General features: G+C 37.3%; 1 pseudogene across 1 annotated transcript; it reads left to right on the forward strand.

Annotated features, from left to right (window-relative positions):
- The first annotated feature begins 662 nt into the window (after window positions 1-662).
- Window positions 663-1,240, forward strand: LOC309825375 (signal peptidase complex catalytic subunit SEC11C-like; annotated as a pseudogene). Its single transcript has one exon. The product of its transcript is annotated as a signal peptidase complex catalytic subunit SEC11C-like (transcript).
- Window positions 1,241-19,048: the final 17,808 nt, after the last annotated feature.

The following is a 19,048-nucleotide window of genomic DNA, read 5'->3' on the forward strand; positions in this document are numbered from 1 at the left end:
ATTAAAATGTGGTTTAAAAAAATCAGTAAGTTTCATGCCAACTTTAATTGTACCAATTATTCATTTTTTGGTTGGAAAAAAATTCAGAGGATCAAAGAGAAAAGGCTGCCATCATACATATTTCACTTCTCATTATTTGCCATTTTACCCAATTATATGCATCAGGACATTTTGGCTGTGTGGATTCCTGCTGAGGAGTATTTCTGAACTAGAAATAATTGAACTGGACATGAAATCAAACCCACTATGGAAAAAGAGTCTGTACTCTGGAGGAAAATCATCTTGATAGAAAAGTCCAGGCTAAAGATCACATCAATGACCCAGCTTATCTCTTGGAATAGCAGCTGGAGAATAGGTGAAAAAGAAGAGACTCAAATTAAAGACTTTACAAATTCTAATTTAGGTTGCAAACGCACAAATACAGGACATTCACCATTCTGATTGGCCTAATGAGGCCCAGTCATATGCCTACCACTAGCCGGTCACTGTGATATGGGACAACCATGCTCATTTTTGGCCAGACTGAATCACATGCCCCACTTCAAAAGGTATCCACCCTCATGTGAACTGAAATAGAAGGGTGTTGTTTGCTATAAGAAGTCAAGTGAGCTGTCTGTAACACCCGGAGCCCGCGGGCCGCCTCGGCCCCCAGAGACCCCGGCATGGTGCACATGGGCACTGCGGGGTCACATCTCCCCGCGTCCAGCTTGGACATCTTAGGGGACCCGAGGAAGATGAACAAGCACCAACTCTATTACCAGGTCTTAAACTTTGCCATGACTGTGTCATGAATGCTCATGATCTGGAAAGGCCTGATCGTCCTCACTGGCAGCGAGAGTCCCATCATGGTGGTGCTGAGTGGCGGCATGGAGCCAGCCTTCCACAGGGGCAACCTTCTGCTCCTGACAAATTTCCGGGAAGACCTGGTTAGAGATGGTGAAATCCTTGTTTTTAAAGTAGAAGGACAAGACATTCCAACAGTGCACAGAGTAATCAAAGTTCATAAAAAAGATAATGGAGACATCAAATTTCTGACTAAAGGAGGTAATAATGAAGTTGACAATAGAGGCTTGTACAAAGAAGGCCAGAACTGGCTGGAAAAGAAGGATGTGGTGGGGAGAGCCAGAGGGTTTTTACCATATGTTGGTATGCTCACCATTATAATGAACAACTCCCAAAATTCAAGTATGCTCTTTTGGCTGTAATGGGTGCATATGTGTTACTAAAACGTGAATCCTAAAATGAAAGGCAGTTCCTGGGACCAGACCGAAATAAATTCTGTTGAAAAGCTAATATATTTGAAATGTTCCACTTTCTGTATAAAAGGAAACAATGTGGAGATGTTTTTGTCTTGTTCGAATAAATGATTCATCAGTGAAAAAAAAAAAAGGTCAAGTGTACATCACGACAAATAGTTACATAATGACCAAAACCTCCACAGGTCCACTATTACAAAGAATCAGTACTTTGTCTGATCCTATGAAGGCAGTAGTATTTCCAAATAGCTTTAAAGTGGAGACCAAAAGAATCCTCTGATCAGGCAAGGACAGAGTAAAGGGAGAGTAGAGTTACTGCATGACAGTCTCCAAAAATTGCTTCACCTTTGAATGGTTCGGCTAGCTTTTAAATTTTTACGTATTGAGTTAGTATTTTAAAATTAAAAATGAATTATGTATCATATGAATAATCTTTCTTTTACTTTTTAAAAAATAAATTAAGAGAAAAGTGATACAAACATATCTAAATTATGTTATCAGTCTCATGGTGAAGATCTGCAGTTGGTATGTTTTTGATATTTTTCTCCTGTGAACCTGAAGAGAAAATGTTTTTATTCTAAATAACAAAGGAAACAATGTTTCCTGTAGAAATATCTCAATTAAAAACATTTAATTATTCCATCTGATAGCCATTTATTTGTATACAATGGTACTGAATTCAAATTTAATGAAACTATGTTTTAATTTTATTCATCTTCGTTAGATCTTATTCCTGATGATTCATGTATATTTTGATGTTTTCATTACTAGCACAAGATATGCCATTTGAGAATTTCAATTTAATTGGTAACATTTTGATGTTAACTATTTTTAACACTTATGTCAGCCATTTGGTTGATGCTGTGGAGCTTAATATTCAAAACAGTTCCTCTTCAAGGCATTTATTTTGCATTTTAAAAATACCTGATACTGAGTATCTTTTCTAACACAAGTGAAATACAGAATTTTTCAATGAAAAGATCATATTTTGAAAGTAATGATTTTAACATTTCCTGTCTCCTCTTAGGAAATATTTATCAGTGCCAGTTTATAAAATATGCATAATCACAATGCTCTTTAAATAATACATAGAATTTGATGTTTGTGGAGAGACTGTACAATATTTTTATGGAAAGAGCATAATGAACAATATGGAACTTGGCAGCCTATTTGAGTTCTGGCTCTATCACTTACTAGCTGTGTGTCCTTGGACTGACTATAGTTGCAAAGGACCTTTTGCTAATATATGAGATGGAAAGAATGATATTATTAGGCAATGCATTTATGTGACTTTTGAAGTTTTTCATAAATATAAAGTGAGACAGTATCTGTAAAAGCATGCTATATATTTTTAAGGGCTACACAAATTAAAGACAATATTGTTTCAGGGGTCTTTGCATGACCTCTAAAGCTATGTTTGTCCTAGGACTGAAAAATGCCCAAGAGGATTAGGGGTTTTTTAAAGCCTGACTGAGTCAGGGGAGTTTCTTGTCAAAGAGAAGTAATATGAAGAGGGATTTGACTCTGCATGGCTATGGAGCCTTCTGGCAGCTTTGGAAGCTTTGCTAGGGCGTGGGTGCTTGTGACAGTTTTATAGCAGCACAGATACAGCAAGCTGAGGACCTATTGACTATTGAAGAGAACACAGTCTTCTGGAGAATTTCTGTATTAACTGGGAGGAACTTGAAGGGTTAGAATTTTCACAGAGAAGACAGAAAGAGTCAGAGGAAGATGTTTTATTGCTGCTCCTTTATTATATCTTTATCACCAGACTAGTGCCATGTAATTAGTAGTACCTTCTAGTAAAGATTGGTATCAAAGGTGAAAATATTTGGCAAGATTCTCTACTCAAAGTAAGATATATAATTGTCCTGGAATAACTTAAACTAGTATGTTTTTATTTCTTCTTTTTATAGAATACGTGTTCTATTGATCATTTCTTTTTCAAATAATTTATATTTGGGAATATAAGAAAAACATGTAGAAAATTTTAAAAAGATAGATAAGCATAAAGAGTAATATAAAAATCACTAAAAATTCTAACATTCAAAGACTCATACATGAATATGGTTAGCCTGTTCATACAGTTCTTTCCAGTCCTTCACTCTTTCTAGCTATCTGTAATTCTATCTGCTATTTATCTGATGACCTATTATTTTGCACAGTTGAAAATATATTTTACATGTGGTTTTAGATATTGCATTTTATAACATTATGTAATCACCATTTCCCACATAACAGACTCATTTACTAACTAGAATAGTTGCTATTACCACCTATTAGACATTTCTTAACATTTTGTAATGAATTCAAAAGACTTCATTAACACAATCATAGTTTCGGGGTCATTCATGCCCTCAATTATAATGGAACTCCTCTGCAAGTGTCTTAAGATAACATTTCATAATTTAGGGAAAATGTCTCTAAAGACACATTGTCACTCAAGGAGATACTTATTTATTATCTCATATTTGACAAACGCTGACTTTTGAAGTATTCATACACAATTCATGCATTTTTAAGAGGAAAGTGGAAGAAGCTGTAGCCATAGGTAACAAAGCTATGTTATAAGGGACCAATGTTTATACTTTATTTGTATGTTCTTTGTGTTCATTTTTTAGTGCTAGGTAACAAATTATCATAAAATTTTCAGCTTAAAGCAGCTCACATTTATTATCTCTCAGTTTCTGTAGGCCAGAAGTCTGGGCAGGGACTAACTGAGTTCCTGCTTCAAGGTCTCAGCTGGCTGCAATTAGGGTGTCAGCCAGGACTGCATTCTCATCAGAGGTTCAACTGGGGAAAAGATCTACTTCCAAGATCCTTTAGTTTGTTGGCAAAATTCATTCTTTTGGAGCTGAAGAACTGAGGGTTTTAGTTTTTTGCTGGAGGCCACAATTCTCTTTGAGACTGCCTGCAATTCCATGCTACATGGGCTTCTCCACTTGAAAGAAAGCCATGGCGACTTTCTTCTTCAAAGCAAACAACAGAGAGAGACTCTAGCAGAACAAAGTCTTACACAATGTAACATAATCATGGGAGTGACATCTTTGACTTTTGCCACATTCTATTGATTACAAGCAAATCACAGGTCCTACCCTCACTCAAGGGCTTGAACAACAGAAGACAGAGATTATTGGGGCCACCTTAAGATCTGTCTCTATACTTCTGTGATTTTCAAAATTCTATAATAAACATGTATTATGTTTGCAACATGAAAAATAGTAAAAACAAAGCAAAAAAAACCCTCCACAAAAATATAAAGGGACTTGTATCTTTAAAACAACAATGGACTAATTAATAACATGATAATGAAATTTAAAAGTACTATTCACAAATAGCTTGAGAAATATCAAACACATAGGAATAAATCTAACTAATGATATGTTAGATACCTACACTGAAAAATACAAAATATTACTGAGAAAAATTTTAGAAGACCTAAATAGCTAGAGATGTTTTATGTTACAGAATTGGAAGATTCAACATTTATAGGTGTAAATTCCCCCTAAATTGACATATAGTTTTAATGTATTTCAATTAAAATTCCAGAAGTGGGGTGTGTGTATGTGTGCACGTGTCTGTAAGTTAAAAGACTGATTCTATAAACTTAAATGCAAACATAAAGGGATTAGTATAGCCAAGACAATCTTGAAGAGGAAGAACTAAATTGAGGAAGTTCACTAGATTCTAATATTTATTGTAAAGATACAATAATGAAGACAGTGTGGTATTAGTGTGTGGATAGACAAATAGGCCAAAGGAATGAAACAGTGAGTCCAGAAATAGATCCATATGTGGAGGATAACTTGATTTTTATCAAATGTGCCACAACACTTCAGTATATGTCAAGGGGTGGGAGTAGTCATTTCAACAACGGTGCTGGAGCAAATAGATGCCCACATGGAAAAAAGAAAAGTCTTGACCTCCACCTTATACCATACACAAAAATTAATTCAACTTGAACCATGTATCTGAAAGTAATAAAGCCTCTAGAAGAAAACATTGGAATATTATAATATTGGGGTAGGTAAATATTTCTGGAACAGAACATTAAAGTAAGAATTTATAGATTAGACTTCATTAAAATAAAGCAATTCTGATAAGCAGAAGACATTATTAGGAATGCAAATACGCAAGGCACAAACAGGGAGATGGGAGATGGAAACCTGACAAATGACTTATACCTAGTATATATATAAAAATGCTACAAATAAAGAAAGACAAAAAACAACTTAAAATGATGGGCAGCAGGCTTGAACTGACATTACACAAAATTAGGTCTCCGTATGGCTAATCAACATTGACAAGTTGGTCAACATCATTAGGCATCAGGGGACCGTAAATAAAAGCATAATTAGAGCAGTACACATCCACTTGAATGGCTAACATTAAAAATTCTGATAGACATAAATAATGGCAAGGATATTAAGTAATTAGAACTCTCATACATTGATAGTGGAAATGTAAATTAGTTCAATCACTTTGAAGAACTCTTTGGCTGAACCCATTAAAGCTAAACATAAGCAAGCAAATGTGCCAACATTTCTACTCCTATCCAAGATCAATGTGTATATGTCTATGAAAATTCATGTATAAAAATATTCCTGGCAGTTTAGTTCAAAAACTTAATACAATAGTCACAGAATGAAAACAGCTCAAATGTACACCAATAGGAGAATGGATAAACAACTTGCAGAATACTTATAAAACAGAATACAACTTGGCAAGAAAAACATACACACCACTTTTACACACAATGACATGGACAAAGCTCAGAAAAATTATGTTGAGGGAAAAAGGCGAAACACAAAAGAACACAAGCTGCGTGATTCCTTCCATTCACATGAAGTTTAAGAACACAGACAACTAATCTATTATGATAGAAGTCATAATAGTTGTTAACTCTGGGGAGAGTGCCATTGACTACTAAGGAGCATGAGGGAAGCTTTTGAGTTGAAATCTTGGTCTGAGTAATGCTTAAATGGGTGAATGGAAATACACCCATGTAAAAATCAACCAAGATGTACACTTGAAATCTGTACACTCTGCTGTATGTGAATGAACCACTTCAAAGTAAGAGGCACACCAAGGGCAAAACTTCGTCCATTCATGTCGGTCTCCAGATATCACTGCATTACAATTACAAGTACCAGGTCCTTTGCTTAGTCTTCACATTAGTATTTAATCTTATTTGACCTTCACCAGTCCTATTTCTCTTTTTTCAAAAATCTTCTTTTTCAATATTTTGCTAGTTTCTTAACTTTTAGTTATCCTCACTGAGTTTATAACATGATACTATGATTTGTTTTTCCCTTCCTGGTGAAGAAACATTGCATTATATTTTCATCCTGGCTGTGCCCTACTGCCCAAATCCTTCCTGCCTTCTGAAATTAGTGGTCATCTTGTCCACTTTTTCTACTCAACAGCTAAGAAGTTTGAGGTCTAAAAGCTTACATAACCAATACAAACTAACACAACTAAGTATCCTCAAAATGTGTACATAACACAGACAACTAATTTTGACATATCTTTTTCCAACAGGAAGGTCCTGAGATAATACAACTCTGCCTATAAAATCTGGAATAGAAGAAAAAAGAGCAGCAGTAGTACAAGAAAAGTAGAAGGGCTTCTATTGCAATTTTAAGAGATCATCATTTTAGAGATATGAAGCCTGGAATTTAGAAATTAAAATGAATTACTAATATCATTGGTAAACTATATTAATGTAAGTGAAAAGTGTATTCAGATACTATTTTCCATGGTTCTAATTCAAATGGATCTACCCAAACAACAAAACAATACACATAAATTACCTTCATGCAATTTAATTTCTTTATCTCAAAACAATTTCCATATTCACATATATCAATCGTTAAACTACTCATTCAACAATTTATTGTACACCTATTGTGTCTTCCATGAACTTACTGAAATACGTTGCTATAAATAGAAATCCAAGCTGTCTACAACTGACTTCCATTCTCAGTAGCAGATATAACAATATCAGCAATGACAATTAAAAAAAGACTTCTTTTGTGATCAATACCTCATTTCAGGAAGGGAATCTGGCCAGCTAATCAGCAGTCAAGACTAGTGGGAAGTGGTGTGTTCCATGTTATGGTCAGATTGCCCTTACTTCTGAAATATGCTCTATGGGAGACTAACAGGTGCCATTATGCATCAAGTTAAAAATAAATGGAGGTGCCTTATGTTAAACATAATCTATCTATAACCCATGTTGCTGATGTCCCATTCAAATCTGAAAAATTTCCATCAGCAACACAAAAAAACTAGAATCTAGTATAATACCTCTGAAGCTATGTTCTGAGGAACTTGGATATGAGGGAAAATCCATTATCAGTGGGTCTCAACCTTAGCTATATGCAGTCATTATTTGGACATTGTTAAATTATAATAATTCTCTGTATCTCAACCACTAATTATTCTAATTTAATTTGGTCTTGGGTGAGGACCACACTTCTCTCTCTATTTTTATGATATTCCCATGTCAGCCTGAGAATCATTTTTTCATGTGAAAAGAATGAATTCAAAAGATGTTTTAAATGACTTCACTCAGGAAGTCATCTGATGTAAGAAACCCAAAGTAAGAAGGTGAGAAGAAACAAAGAAGTACATCTCCAAATATGTTCAAACCACCATTTCTTTCCGGGAATCAGCAAAAACAACATAAGAAATTAAGGAAGAGATATGCTGGTGAATTTTTATTTTAAAAATATCAAATATAGAGTAAAACAAGAAAAGAAAAAACAAAAAGAGCACTGGTTTCAAGAAATAAGTAGTCAGAAACACTTTTTAATAATATTTTCATAATTTTATAATCACCATAATCTAATAATACTATAAAGACTCATTCACAATAATACTCCAGTAATACCACAATCTCCAATAATGGATATCTGTCAATCTAAAAAGAGAAGCAAGTGCAGGCTACTTAAGGCCATTGACGAGAGCCTTTCAGAGGTACCCTGGAAAGTCAGATTTAAACTCCTGAGATGATCTTTGCTTTTCAGAATTCTTATCAGTGTAACTGGAAGCAGGGTTTTTGAGGACAGCAGATAAATAGGGAAGGATCCCCAAAATGCTATATTTCTAAGGACCATAGCCCTTACTTAATAAGGAGATATGTTCAAGTGAAAACATGCCTTATCTGGCCTAACTGTAGCTTATTATAGAGCAGTGGTTCTTAAATTTTAGCATGCACCAGAATCACCTGGAGGGTTTTTTAAGATGCAGATTGCTAACCCTAGCCCGAGTTTCTGACTTAGTAGGTGGTTAGGGTCACCCAATTTGTATTTCTAACAAGTTCACATGTGATGCTGTAGCTGCTGGTTGGGGGATCACTCTGATACAGAGTACTTACAAAGGCTTTATGCTGATCTCTAGTATTTGAGAACTAGAGCAAATTTCTCCACTATCTGTTTATATTGAATCTTGGAAATTCTAGGGAACTTCCACTAGTCTAATTCCACAATTGTAAGGAATTTGTGTCAAGATAATAAAGTCTCCCAAGGGTGATTCGCCCTGCGGACCCTTGGCTTTATGCTGATCATCCAGAATTGTTCTCATTCATGAATAGCCCTGCTGACCTGTACTCATATTTGGCTGGAAGATGAGAGGTGAGGAACGTTCACGAGCATTCTACTCCACCAGTTGTTTCCATTTCTTGTGTAAACAGAATATGTAAGTTAAACATTTGGGAGAGCAAAAATTTCAGAAGGTCATTTTAATTCTGTGAAGGAAATGGAACCAAGGACACCCAGATTCTTAAATGATGGCAATGATCTTGGGTTAACTTTTCTCACAGTGATTTCCTCTTCTCTGGGAATGGCCTCTTCTCTGGGAATGGCCTCTGGGAAAGAGGAATTGGTAGTCATGCTCTTATCTGACCCTCCCCCTAGCCACATCTGATTAGTGCTGCACTGAACGTTCAATCAACATCAAACCAGTAAATATTTTCTAGATTTTTTAAGTGGAACTGTGAATCAGTCTTTCTATGATGGAAAATATTGTAAAATGTAAAACTGAGGTGCTGAGTGAAGGAGGTTGTGTTTCCCAGCATGATGATCATGATGAACAGGACAGATGCCATATTCCCCAGCATGTGGTGGAAGATGGTTCACACTGATAAAAAACTGAACTGACATTATTGGGAAGGAAAAATATCTGGATAGGGAGGGAGAGGAAATGAGAGAGAAGGAGATCTGGCAGAATTCAATGACCTATTTACAGTAGTTCATGATGTTCAATTGCATAATTTCCTGGACGATTAGCTGATGGTTTAACCCTTCTCTGAGCACCCAATTTTCTTAGGTTTTTTGAGTTGGTTGCTATTACTTGCAATTTAATTCAAGAGGCTCTTCTTGTTATTAAGCTTAAGTCAAGAGGATGCTGCTTGAAAAAAGACAGCTATTTAAGTTACAGCTCTTAGAGTCAGTGGGGAAAAGAAGAAAGGAAATAGAGGAAAATGGAGTAGTAGATGCACGTTTCCTCCACCTAGGAAAAAGCCTATGGATGAGTGTGAAATAAATGAGGGGGAAATCCAAGAGCACAGGGCCCCTTCCTGTTCCATAACTGAGACGTTACGGAAGATGTTTGTGTAGTGCATTGTGCACCAACTTGGTATGTGTGAAACAAGTTAAGGAGCAGAACAGGATGGCCAGGGATAGAAGGGCTTTAGTTAGCCCTCCTGAACTTCTCTTAGAGAATTATGACTATTGCTTCCCTTGAGCACTATTTTAGCCAAAAGTATGGACTGAAAAATAACCAAGCAAAGACTATGGCATCAGAGACCAGTGGAGCACCTGAGGGCCATCAGGGAAGACGGGGTTGTTTTCTGGAGAAAAGAGGCCTCCAGTAAGGAATGCAGCCCTGCCAATACTTTGATTTTATCCCAATGAGAATCATGTAGGATTTCTGACCTCTAGGGTTGTACGATGATAAATTTGTATTGTTTAAGCCATTTAATTTGAGGTAATTTGTTATAGCAGCAATAGGAAGCCAATATTGTTACTTAAATTGGAAATTGGACTGATAAACCTAAAGTAGTTCTTATCTTACCCCTCAGCTGCCTTTTTTCCCCTGTTGTTTCTACTCTGATCATTTCTTTAATAATTAATTGTAATCCCTAGATTTAAAGTCTATACTAGTGAAGAGCAACACAAGGACTAAAATATTAGTTTTCCTATTTGAAAACAACTCCAGAAAATAACATGAGGAAGAAAACATTTCAAACTAATAGTACACATGAGTCTTTTAAAATCATATTCTCAACTTAATGAGCCATGCCCATCTTTTTCTCCCATTACCAGGAACAACTGAGAGTAGACTATTTAAAATAAATCATGTTCTCAGGGTTTCGAGCTATTGCTGACTATATTATGACTGGTGCATTGAGCCTGTTGGGTCAATGGACAGCTGCTATTTTATTTATTTGTATACTTCTGGGCTACATTTTAAGCATGAAAAACATTGTGCAGGGCTGATGTTTCCTCTGCCCTATGGTCTGCTCACTGAGTAAATTCTTAGACAATGAGATTGTATTTCTTTGGCGGAAAGTAAACACTTACTATAACTCATGTCAGGGAAAAATTCTGCACAAAGCTTGAATAGTAAAATGATGCCAACCGAAAATGTGACTCTATCCTGCCAAATACAACACTAGGTTAACGTGGATTTAGAAGACAGAGTTGCCACTGAATAAGAGGACTTTATTTCGTAACGCAGATTGATCTGGGTATTTGTAATAACAGCAGAGATTTCTACGGTTAGCCTCTTGCGCCCTTTGAATGCCTCAATAAAGTAGACACTTCTGCTCAACATTCCCTTTAATGGCAATGATGAAAATGACAGGTGGCAGCAGATTGGAACGGTAGCTATTTTAATTAATTAATTTATTTATTTATTAACATCTTTATTGGAGTATAATTGCTTTACAATGGTGTGTTAGTTTCTGCTTTATAACAAAGTGAATCGGTTATACATATACAGATATCGCCATATCTCTTCCCTCTTGCGTCTCACTCCCTCCCACCCTCCCTATCCCACACCTCCAGGTGGTCACAAAACACCAAGCTGATCTCCCTGTGCTATGTGGCTGCTTCCCACTAGCTATCTATTTTACATCTGGTAGTGTATATATGTCCATGCCACTCTCTCACTTCGTCCCAGCTTACCCTTCCCCTTCCCCATGTCCTCAAGTCCATTCTCTAGTACATCTGTCTTTATTCCCATCTTGCACCTAGGTGCTTCATGACCATATATATATATATTTTTAAAGATTCCACATATATGTGTTAGCATACGGTATTTGTTTTTCTCTTTCTGACTTACTTCACTCTGTATGAAAGACTCTAGGTCCATCCAAGTCACTACAAAAAACTCAATTTTGTTTCTTTTTAGGGCTGAGTAATATTCCATTGTATATATGTGCCACATCTTGTTTATCCATTCATCTGTTGATGGACACTTAGGTTGCTTCCATGTCCTGGCTATTGTAAATAGAAGCAATGAACAATGTGGTACATGACTCTTTTTGAATTATGGTTTTCTCAGGGTATATGCCCAGTAGTGGGATTGCTGGGTTGTATGGTAGTTCTATTTTTAGTTTTTTAAAGAACCTCCATACTGTTTTCCACAGTGGCTGTATCAGTTTACATGCCCACCAACAGTACATGAGGGTTCCCTTTTCTCCACATCCTCTCCAGCATTTATTGTTTGTAGATTTTTTGATGATGGCCATTCTGACCGGTGTGAGATGATATCTCATTGTACTTTTGATTTGCATTTCTCTAATGATTAGTGATGTTGAGCATCTTTCATGTGTTTGCTGGCAATCTGTATATTTTCTTTGGAGAAATGTCTCTTTAGGTCTTCTGCCCATTTCTGGATTGGGTTGTTTGTTTGTTTTGATATTGAACTGAATGAGCTGCTTGAAAATTTTGGAGATTAATCCTTTGTCAGTTGCTTCATTTGCAAATATTTTTTCCCATTCTGAGGGTTGTCTTTTCGTCTTGTTTATGGTGTTCTTTGCTGTGCAAAAGCTTTTTTGTTTCATTAGGTCCCATTTGTTTATTTTTGGGTTTGTTTCCATTTCTCTAGGAGGTGGGTCAAAAAGGATCTTGCTGTGATTTATGTCATAGAGTGTTCTCCTTATATTTTCCTCTAAGAGTTTGAAAGTGTTTGGCCTTACATTTAGGTCTTTAATCCATATTGAGTTTATTTTTGTGTATGGTTTTAGGGAGTGTTCTAAATACATTCTTTTATATGTACCTGTACAGTTTTCCCAGAACCACTTATTGAAGAGGCTGTCTTTTCTCCATTGTGTATCCTTGCCTCCTTTATCAAAGATAAGGTGACGATGTGTCCGTGGGTTTATCTCTGGGTTTTCTATCCTGTTCCATTGATCTATATTTCTGTTTTTGTGCCAGTACCATACTGTCTCGATTACTGTAGCTTTGTAGCACAGCCTGAAGTCAGGGAGCCTGATTCCTCCAGCTCCATTTTTCTTTCTCAAGATTGCTTTGGCTATTCAGGGTCTTTTGTATTTCCATACAAATTGTGAAATTTTTTGTTTTAGTTCTGTGAAAAATGCCATTGGTAGTTTGATAGGGATTACATTGAATCTGTAGGTTGCCTTGGGTAGTAGAGTCATTATTACAATGTTGATTTTTTCAATCCAAGAACATGGTATATCTCTGCATCTATTTGTATCATCTTTAATTTCTTTCATCAGTGTCTTATAATTTTCTGCATACAGGTCTTTTGTCTCCCTAGGTAGGTTTATTCCTAGGTATTTTATTCTTTTTTTTGCAATGGTAAATGGGAGTATTTTCTTGATTTCAGTCTCAGATTTTTCATCATTAGTGTATTGGAATGCAAGAGATTTCTGTGCATTAATTTTGTATCCTGCTACGTTACCAAATGCATTGATTAGCTCTAATAGTTTTCTGGTAGCATCTTTAGGATTCTCTATGCATAGTATCATGTCCTCTGCAAACAGTGACAGCTTCACTTCTTCTTTTACAATTTGGATTCATTTTATTTCCTTTTCTTCTCTGATTGTTGTGGCTAAAACTTCCAAAACTATGTTGAATAAGAGTGGTGAGCGTGGGCAACCTTGTCTTGTTCCTGATCTTAGTGGAAATGCTTTCAGCTTTTCACCATTGAGGACGATGTTGGCTGTGGGTTTGTCATATATGGCCTTTATTATGTTGAAGAAAGTTCCCTCTATGCCTACTTTCTGCAGGGTTTTTATCATAAATGGGTGTTGAATTTTGTCAAAAGAGTTCTCTGCATCTATTGAGATGATCATATGGTTTTTCTCTTTCAGTTGGTTAATATGGTGTATCACATTGATTGATTTGCATATATTGAACAATCCTTGCATTCCTGGGATAAACCCCACTTGATCATGGTGTATGATCCTTTTAATGTGCTGTTGGATTCTGTTTGCAAGTACTTGTTGAGGATTTTTGCATCTATGTTCATTAGTGATGTTGGCCTGTAGTTTTCTTTCTTTTTGACATCTTTGTCTGGTTTTGGTATCAGGGTGATTTTGGCCTCGTAGAATGAGTTTGGGTGTGTTCCTCTCTCTGCTATATATCGGAAGAGTTTGAGAAGGATAGGTGTTAGCTCTTCTCTAAATGTTTGATAGAATTGTCCTGTGAAGCCATCTGGTCCTGGGCTTTTGTTTGTTGCAAGATTTTTAACCACAGTTTCAATATCAGTGTTTGTGATTGGGCTGTTCATATTTTCTATTTCTTCCTAGTACAGTCATGGAAGGTTGTGCATTTCTGAGAATTTGTCCATTTCTTTCGGGTTGTCCATTTTATTGGCATAGAGTTGCTTGTAGTAATCTATCATGATCCTTTGTATTTCTGCAGTGTCAGTTGTTACTTCTCCTTTTTCATTTCTAATTCTATTGATTTGAGTCTTCTTCCTTTTTTTCTTGATGAGTCTGGCTAATGGTTTATCAACTTTGTTTATCTTCTCAAAGAACCAGCTTTTAGTTTTATTGATCTTTGTTATTGTTTCCTTCATTTCTTTTTCATTTATTTCTGATCTGATGTTTATGATTTCTTTCCTCCTGCTAACGTTGGGGGTGTTTTTGTTCTTCTTTCTCTAATTGCTTTAGGTATAAGGTTAGGTTGTTTATTTGGGATGTTTCTTATTTCTTAATGTAGGATTGTATTGTTATAAACTTCCCTCTTAGAACTGCTTTTGCTGCATACCATAGGTTTGGGGTCATCGTGTTTTCATTGTCATTTGTTTCTAGGTATTTTTTTGGTTTCCTCTTTTATTCCTTCAGTGATCTCTTGGTTATTAAGTAGTGTATTGTTTAGCCTCCATGTGTTTGTATTTTTTACAGATTTTTTCCTGTTATTGGTATCTAGTCTTCATAGCGTTGTAGTCAGAAAAGATACTTGACATGATTTCAATTTTCTTAAATTTACCAAGGCTTGATTTGTGATCCAAAATATGATCTATCCTGGAGAATGTTCCATGAGCACTTGAGAAGAAAGTGTATTCTGTTGTTTTTGGATGGATGTCCTATATATATTAATTATGGAATGTCCTATATATATTAAGTCCATATTGTTTAATGTATCATTTAAAGCTTGTGTTTCCTTAGTTATTTTTATTTTGGATGATCTGTCCATTGGTGAAAGTGGGGTGTTAAAGTCCCCTACTATGATTGTGTTACTGTCGATTTCCCCTTTTATGGCTGTTAGCATTTACCTCATGTATTGAGGTACTCCTATGTTGGGTGCATAAATATTTACAATTGTTATATCTTCTTCTTGGATTGATCCTTTGATCATTATGTAGTGTCCTTCTTTTTCTCTTGTAATAGTCTTTATTTTAACGTCTATTTTGTCTGATATGAGAATTGCTACTCCAGCTTTCTTTTGATTTCCCTTTGCATGGAATATCTTTTTCTATCCCCTCACTTTCATTCTGTATGTGTCCCTAGATCTGAAGTGGGTCTCTTGTAGACAGCATATATATGGGTCTTGTTTTTGTATCCATTCAGCCAGTCTATGTCTTTTGGTTCCAGCATTTAATCAATTTACATTTAAGGTAATTATAGATATGTATGTTCCTGTTACCATTTTCTTCATTGTTTTGGGTTTGTTATTGTAGGTCTTTTCTTACGCTTGTGTATCCTGCATGGAGAAGTACCTTTAGCATTTGTTGTAAAGCTGGTGCTGCTGAATTCTCTTAGTTTTTGCTTGTCTGTAAAGGTTTTAATTTTTCCATCGAATCTGAATGAGATCCTTGCTAGGTAGAGTAATCTTGGTTTTAGGTTTTTCCCTTTCATCAGTTTAAATATGGCCTGCCACTCCCTTCTGGCTTGCAGAGTTTCTGCTGAAAGATCAGCTGTTAACCTTATGGGGATTCCCTTGTATATTATTTGTTGTTTTTCCCTTGCTGCTTTTAATACTTTGTATTTAATTTTTGATAGTTTGATTAATATGCCTTGGTGTGTTTCTCCTTGGATTTATCCTGTATGGGACTCTCTGTGCTTCCTGGACTTGGTTACCTATTTCCTTTCCCATATTAGGGAAGTTTTCAACTATAATCCCTTCAAATATTTTCTTAGTACCTTTCTTTTTCTCTTCTTCTTCTGGGACCCCTATAGTTCAAATGTTGGTGCATTTAATCTTGTCCCAGAGGTCTCTCAGACTGTCCTCAATTCTTTTCATTCTTTTTTCTTTATTCTGCTCTGCAGTAGTTATTTCCACTATTTTATCTTCCAGGTCACTTATCCGTTCTTCTGCCTCAGTTATTCTGCTATTGATCCCTTCTAGAGAATTTTAAATTTCATTTATTGTGCTGTTCATCATTGTTTGTTTGCTCTTTAGTTCTTCTAGGTCCTTCTTAAACGTTTCTTGTGTTTTCTCCATTCTATTTCCAAAATTTTGGATCATCTTTACTATCATTATTCTGAATTCTTTTTCAGGTAGACTGTCTATTTCCTCTTCATTTGTTGGGTCTGGTGGGTTTTTACCTTGCTCCTTCATCTGCTGTTTCTCTGTCTTCTCATTTTGCTTATCTTACTGTGTTTGGGGTCTCCTTTTCACAGGCTGCAGGCTCATAGTTCCCATTGTCTTTGGTGTCTGTCCCCAGTGGCTAAGGTTGGTTCAGTGGGTTGTGTAGGCTTCCTGGTGGAGGGGACTAGTGCCTGTGTTCTGGTGGATGAGGCTGGATCTTGTCTTTCTGGTGGGCAGGTCCATGTCTGGTGGTGTGTTTTAGGGTGTCTGTGACCACGTTATGATTTTAGGCAGCCTCTCTGCTAATGGGTGGGGTTGTGTTCCTATCTTGCTAGTTACTTGGTATAGGGTGTCCAGCACTGTAGCTTGCTGGTCATTGAGTGGAGCTGGGTCTTGGCATTGAGATGCAGATCTCTGGGAGATTTTCGCCATTTGATATTACATGAAGCTGGGAGGTCTCTTGTGGACCAATGTCCTGACCTTGGCTCTTGCATGTCAGAGGCACAGCCCTGATGCCTGGGTGGAGCACCAAAAGCCTGTCATCTACAAAGCTCAGAATAAAAGGGAGAAAAAAAGGAAGAAAGAATGAAAAAGATAAAATAAAATTAAGTGAAAGAAAATAAAATTATGAAAATAAAAAGTAGAAAAATAATTATTAAAAAAAAATTTAAATAATAAAAAAAGAAAGAAAGAAAGGAGAGTAACCAAAGCAAAAAACAAATCCACCAATGATAACAAGTGCTAAAATGTATACTAAAAAAAAAGAAAGAAAAAAAAAATGGACAGACAGAACCCGAGGACAAATGGTAAAAGCAAAGCTATACAGACAAAATCACACACAGAATCATACACATACACAGTCAAAAAAAGAGAAAAAGGGAAAAAATATATATATATATATTGTTGCTGCCAAAGTCCACCTCCTCAATATGGGATGATTGGTTGTCTATTCAGGTATTCCACATTTGCAGGGTACATCAAGTTGATTGTGGAGATTTAGTCCACTGCTCCTGAGGCTTCTGGGAGAGATTTCCCTTTTTCTTCTTTGTTTGCACAGCTCCTGGGGTTCAGCTTTGGATTTGAACCTGCCTCTGTGTGTAGGTTGCCTGAGGGCTTCTGTTCTTTGCTCAGACAGGACGGGGTTAAAGGAGCCGGTGATTCAGGGGCTCTGGCTCACTCAGGCCTGGGGGGACGGAGGGGTACGGATGCGGAGCGAGCCTGCGGCGGGCAGAGACCGGCATGACTTTGCACCAGCCTGAGGCGTGCCGTGCGTTCTCCTGGGGAAGTTGTCCCTGGATCACGGGGCCCTGGCAGTGGCGGGCTGCACAGGCTCCCTGGAGGGGAGGTGTGGAGAGTGATCTGTGCTCGCACACAGGCTTCTTGGTGGCGGCAGCAGCAGCCCTAGCGTCTCATGCCTGTCTCTGGGGTCCGTGCTGTTAGCCGCGGCTGGCGCCTGTCTCTGGAGCTCCTTTAAGCAGCGCTCTTAATCCCCTCTCCTCGAGCACCAGGAAACAAAGAGGGAAGAAAAAGTCTCTTGCCTCTTCGGCAGGTCCAGACTATTTCCCGGACTCCCTCCCGGCTAGCTGTGGTGCGTTAGCCCCTTCAGGCTGTGTTCACGCCGCCAGTCCTCTCCCTGCGATCCAACCGAAGTCCGAGCCTCAGCTCCCAGGCCCCGCCCGCCCCTGCAGGTGAGCAGACAAGCCTCTCGGGCTAGTGAGTGCCGGTCGGCACCGATCCTCTGTGCGGGAATCTCTCCACTTTGCCCTCTGCACCCCTTCTGCTGTGCTCTCCTCCGTGGCTCTGAAGCTTCCCCCCTCCGCCACCCGCAGTCTCTACCCGCGAAGGGGCTTCCTAGTGTGTGGAAACCTTTCCTCCTTCATGGCTCCCTCCCACTGGGGCAGGTCCCGTCCCTATTCTTTTGTCTCTGTTTTTTCTTTTGCCCTACCCAGGTACATGGGGAGTTTCTTGCCTGTTGGGAGGTCTGAGGTCTCCTGCCAGCATTCAGTAGGTGTTCTGTAGGAGCTGTTACACATGTAGATGTATTTCTGATGTATTTGTGGGGAGGAAGGTGATCTCCACATCTTACTCTTCCACCGTCTTGAAGCTCCTCTCCACGGTAGCTATTTTAAATCAAGACGGATATCTTTCTACACTTTAAGTGGGAATGGATGTATATATAGATTATTGGTTTGGCCAGGTTTCAACGACAGATTGTTTTATAGTTGTAATAACGAAAGAAGGTAGGTAGGCAGGAAAACATTTTACAAACTTGAGAACTGTGTTTCAATGTGAAATGAGCAAATATTTAACCCAACAAATAAAGTGAATAATAGAAAAGTCTTCAGAAAACCAAATAAGCTCAGGCAATCGTCCTTCAAATCTTATATATGTAACTGTCAAAGGCACAGAATTGCTTCAAGACGGATTTATTTATTAAACAAACATGGATTGCACACTTGTCCTGTACCTATCACCCTGCTAACCACTAGGGACACTAAGATGAATTTTGACAGAGTCCTTCCCCATGAGAACAGTGGGGAGGGATCAGACATATACATAAATACTTTTTGCTATGGACATTGGGATATGTGTTTATGCAAAGAGAGTCAGTTGCATCAAGTGAGTTGAGGTGATTATGGTGCATGGAGCATCTATTAAATCACAATAGATGAGAAATTAAAACTATGCTATAAACTAAAAAGTAGTATGAATTTGGTGTTCTTTTTGATAGACATTCCCAGAACATACCTAACAATGGGAAAGATAATATTCCTGAAT

This window comes from Grampus griseus (assembly GCF_964374135.1).
Source record: "Grampus griseus genome assembly, chromosome: 7".
NCBI lineage: Eukaryota > Metazoa > Chordata > Mammalia > Artiodactyla > Delphinidae > Grampus > Grampus griseus.